The following is a 5,633-nucleotide window of genomic DNA, read 5'->3' as shown; positions in this document are numbered from 1 at the left end:
AAAGATAAATATCCAGATAAATAAAATGAAATTAAATAAAATGAATAGAAATAAAAATACAAATACAAATATATATATAAATAAAAATTAAAAATAGATAAATAAAAATGCGCTTATTTAAAGTGACATGACATCTCATCGCATATCGTTGTGTGACAGAATGTTATCAAAAAATACATACATATACATATATGGTACAGTTTAACATATGGTACTGCAAATAATAAATAAATAAATGGATAATAACATATTCGGACTGAATAGAAATATGATAATAACAATGATAATAATGTGATAGTGGGCAACGTTCCCTTTGACACGTCATTGTATGACCTAAGGTATAGATTAGTTTATACTTAAGATGATAAATTGTAATTTAATGAAGCAATATAAAATGAAACAATTATATATATATATATATATATATATATATATATACACGTGTGTGTGTGCGTGTGCGTGTGTGTGTGCGTGTGCGCGTGTGTCTGTATGTGTGTGTGTGTGTGTGTACTTGTGTAGTACAAATACTACCAAAGTTATATATAAATTTTCTGTGTTTTTTTATTTTTCTAAATTTAGGAATCCTGTGTTGGAATTTTTGAAGATAAAATTGTTTTCAAAGAAGAAGCTGGGAATATAATGAATTAGATCGTCACCGTACTTCACATTCAATATGTTTTTTGATAAATATGGGATATTAGATTAAAATAGTACCACGTATGTTGTGAGTTATCATGTGACGTTATAGTGATGGGTGACCTTTGAATACCAATCAGAAATAAACAAAGCTGAACACCAGAAACAAGAGTAACTTTAACAACAATAAAGATTTTAGAATGTCATAGTTCACTGCCATCTGTGTTTGTTCACTTACGTGGGTGCGCTCAGTATCAAGCATTTTCAGAAGAGATGTGCAGGTAGAGCGATAAGATAGAAACAGAAAGAGGTTGAAATCAGAGGCTACATTTATAAGGACAGAGCAAGGCAAATGAAGAAATATGCATAAACCAACTTTTACAATCTTCTGGAGATACCTGAACAAATAGGAAAGAATTCAGTACTGACTTTACTTATTTCACACCATGTCTTCCTCATGCTTGCTATTCTAATTCCATATTTTTTCCTTCTTAGTAATTTCCATCACCTTCACTCAATCCTATCCTCAAAGAATTCTACACCTAGTAGACTCTGCTGGTCTTGTTTGGTTTTCTTTTAGCCAATATCTTTCTTTAAAGGCTTCCATTGTGCTGATGAAGCCGTCATGTAAGATGAACGTCCAAGTTTCACGTGCTCTATTTGTAATGGCCAGATCTACGATAGCGGGAAATATGTAGTCCTCATAATTCACAAAGTACGATGTAAAATAAGAAAAATATATTTCTGTTTTCCGTATAATGGCAACAATGATAAACGATGTAGTTTACACAAAGTCACACTAGAAGTGATACCCAAGAAAACCTTCTATGCAACGGAAAAGAAAATTTACATAATACAAGTGCCTTTTAACGCCTTTTTACCTATAATGTGGAGGAGTTTCCTATTCGTTTTATTCTGTATTGAAAGATTTTTTATGGATACGGCCTCAGGTGTTCATTATTATTAACATACCTTAGGATTATACAGCGAATAAGCATATAATCCCGGATCAGGTTGATAGATGTAATTCATCGTCAGTGATCAAGAATGACACTTTATTTAGGTCAGTTGATGTAGAGGTAAAATTCGAGAGAGAGAGAGAGAGAGAGAGAGAGAGAGAGAGAGAGAGAGAAGGAAAGAAAGACAGGGAGACAGAAAGACAGAAAGACAGGAAGACAGGAAGACAGGAAGACAGGAAGACAGACCTGTAATCGACTGGACGCTCTCCTACATTACGGCCACCTATCACCCCACCACCTCCAGTGGATGTTCATAAGAGCTGGATCATTATGCACCTCAATTCACCATGAAGCCAATTGAGCTTGATCACTGGAGAGTACCTCCACCCCTTCTTCTGGGGTCATGATGGAACGGAAATCCCGCGAATTCCCTTTGAAATGAGCTGCTGTGGACCATGACCCTCACTATGGAATCTCCTTGTAAATAGTCACTAGAAACCTCCACTTCATGGTTCACCATGAAACGAACTCCCTCTTGAATATGGTCAATATGGACCGCAATCCGCCAGATATCTCCTCTGGTGGAACGGTGTCATCATGAACCGCGAACTCTCCTGAAGCCCTCCGTTGAGCATGTTCACTATGGATCGTGAATGTCTCCTGACCCTCACCGCTACAGACCCTCTTCAAACGGGGTCACTATGAACCTAAACGTCTCGATAGATTTTCAGTGGAGGTTTCTTGAAAAGGGTACCTTGTACTTCCACCCCTTTCCTTGGTCGCGAATCGCTACCTACAGACTTGAATACGGTCACGATTGCCTTCAGACCTCTTTGAACATAACCTTGTGGACGGCGTTTGAATCGGAACACGGTGGACCACAACTCCCATAGATCTCCTCGCCTTGAACAGTGTTATCATAGCTCATGACCTTCACTCTTTCGACCCTTCACCCTTTGTTCTCCGGAACGGAAGAACCATGAGCTAACCTCCCGTGTTTTCTCTACGAGTCTACGGGATCACAATAGGCGACGCTTCGCCACGGTACTTAACGAGGTCGCTGTAGATTCCAGCTTCCTTGCGGACCACTCTTTGTATAGGATCAGTAGGAACCACGTTTTCTTTTAATGGAATCGCCACGAGACTCAAACTTTACACGGAACAACCTTTGAATGAGGTCACTGTGGACCATATTTTTATCTTTAGCGGACACCCCCTTGAATGAGGGTTCTATGAACAGCGACCACGTGCGTATTCCATGATGAGAAAGCTTTGCGGAAGCCAATGTACGGTGAAAAGTATCACCAGTCAAGATGTGGTCAATCAATGTATCAAGGGCTCTAACAAGGATGATGTAGGCAAGATCATCATATTAAGACAACAGGGCAGGACTCGTAGTAATGGGTTTAAATTTTAAGAATGAAATAGGCAAGAACTGGTTTACAGTGTTTAACAAATGGAGTAGACTTAGTAACCTTGATGTGAGCGTTGAAACGATTGGTTGTTTCAAAAGAAAATAGCGCAATTTTATGGACTGGGATAATACGTAGGAAGGGATACGGAACTTCTTAGTGTAGGCCTTATGGTCTCTTGCAATCCCCTCCATTCTTATATTCTTATGTAATCAAGATTGTCGTTTGTTTGCTTCCTAGGGGAATTCTACGGAAATGAATAAAAAGTCTGGCAACAAGCACAATGCCGCCAGATGCGAGATAGATCATTCAAGACAAGCTATAATGATAAACATTTCATGTTTGGTATCTTCCATCCACTTAGCTTTTCCTTCTCCTGTTTCATTCCTTTCTTTCCCTTTGCGTATATATATATATATATATATATATATATATATATGTGTGTGTGTGTGTGTGTGTGTGTGTGTGTGTGTGTGTGTGTGTGTGTGTGTGTGTGTGTGTGTGTGTGTGTGTGTGTGTGTTCATTTGTATTTACCTTATCGTACTTCTCTAATTGTCTTGTACAGGAAAAGAGTGTTTGTGGGTCCTTTTTCTTGCTCTCCAATTTTCATGCCCAGCTTAATATTCTTGTATGGTTCCAACTTGGGTTATATTACCTTATCTTTCAATCATTGTCCAAATATACATATACATATATGTACATATTGGATTGTATCACCTTCTACGTTATTCCAAGTATTTATGCATCTGTATGGCAAACAGCATTTTTTTTTCAGTCATCAAATATTTAGTGTATTTAATTTTCCTTCCATAATTTTGTAAAGCCTTCCGTCCTTACTCAAGAGATCTCATCTGTCAATGTAGTTCACCCTCTTCAATGACCTGCATGTAATAATCAATTTACCTCTTTCTCTTCAATATCTCAATATTAGCAAATCTTATGCTTTTAGTCTCTTTTCGTCTGTTTTATTTCCCAAACTGGAAACATTCTAAGTTTCTTCCCTCTGTATCCTTTTGATCTTGCTTATACATTTTACAATCTATAGACTATACCAGTGACGCATATTCCAGTTTTGAATGGATAATGGTCTTCATGATTTTTTTCATCATCATTTCATCTATGTAGTGACAAAACTATTTAATATTATACAGAAATCCATACATCTGTCCAGTAATTTTACTGACATGTCTGTCAGGTGATAGGTTGTCCTTTATCAACAATTCCAAAATCTTATCGCTTTCCAAGGAATATTTCGGATATAGTCCTTTTTGGCTATCATTGATTTCCAATAATCATTTTTGACACCTTTACCATTCGTGGCTCAGGTATATATAGTGTCTAGATATTTTTGCAATATCTGACAGTCCTCCTTATTCTTCATTTAATATGATCATTACATCTCTTGCAAATATGTTAACATAGTTTATTGTAACTTTTACCATGTCATCAACAAATATGAAACAGTACAGGAGGAAGTAGTGAACCTTGTGGTACTCCACTAGTCACAGCTCTCCATCCCGACATCTTATCATATACTCGTATCTCCCATTAAGAAAATCTTCTGACCATTGTTAGTCCTCCCGTATGTTCAAATTTTTGCATAAGAGCAGTTGTGAGGTACTTTATCAAAAGCCTTCTCTAAATCGAGGTACACATAGTCCACACAGCCTTCCCTCTTTTGCAGCTCACAATGTTGAGTAAAAACTTAATAGGTTCGACACACATTACCCACCCCCCCGATCTAAAACCAATTTGAATATCTGCGAAAAGGTTTCTGTTTAACGTATTAGACCCATCTCTCTTTCACAATCCTTTCATACAATTTCACTGTTACGCTGGTCAGTGATTTAGTGGTGTCTCCTTATTTTCACCCTTGTGGTATTGTTCCAAGTTAACCTTTTTCAATCTTGTGGCAATACTGTTTTTTAGTGAACACAAAATAGGATCATGAATCATGTTCACCAGTTGTTTCCTAAATTCTTTAAGTATCCAGGTTGAAAACTTATAAGGTCCTAGAGCTTTCTTTACAACAGATGGTCCAAAACAACTTCCAATCTTGTGGCACTACTGTTTTTTTAGTGTACACACAATAGGACCATGAATCATGTTCACCAGTTGTTTCCTAAATTCTTTAAGTATCCAGGTTGAAAACTTATAAGGTCCTAAAGCTTTCCTTACAACAGATGGTCCAAAACAACTGAACACTTTCTAACTTCTACATTTTTATATTCTAGAGCCAAATCATTGCTCACCTCAGCTTCTTCTAAAACACTGTCCTCCTATGTGAAGACAGATTGGAAAATTTCATTTATCTTCTCCCCCTAAGTTGAAGCCTCCTTAGAAAAATCACTATCCACCATCAGTTTAGTTATTTCTACCCTACGTTCCAATCTACCATAGATAAATCTGTAAAGATCTTTATTTATTTTTGTGTATATCTACAATACATCTTTCAAAACTTCTTTCATCATCCCAGTTGACTCTTGCATAATCATTTCTAGCTCTTTTGTCAACTTCCTTTATTTCATCGGTTATCTCTCTATTGTGTGTGTGTGTGTGTGTGTGTGTGTGTGTGTGTGTGTGTGTGTGTGTGTGTGTGTGTGTGTGTGTGTGTGTGTGTGTGTG

The sequence above is a fragment of the Oratosquilla oratoria genome, chromosome 36 (assembly GCF_046742065.1).
Source record: "Oratosquilla oratoria isolate Oo_2021 chromosome 36, ASM4674206v1, whole genome shotgun sequence".
NCBI lineage: Eukaryota > Metazoa > Arthropoda > Malacostraca > Stomatopoda > Squillidae > Oratosquilla > Oratosquilla oratoria.
Note: the sequence above shows the minus strand (reverse complement) of the source record.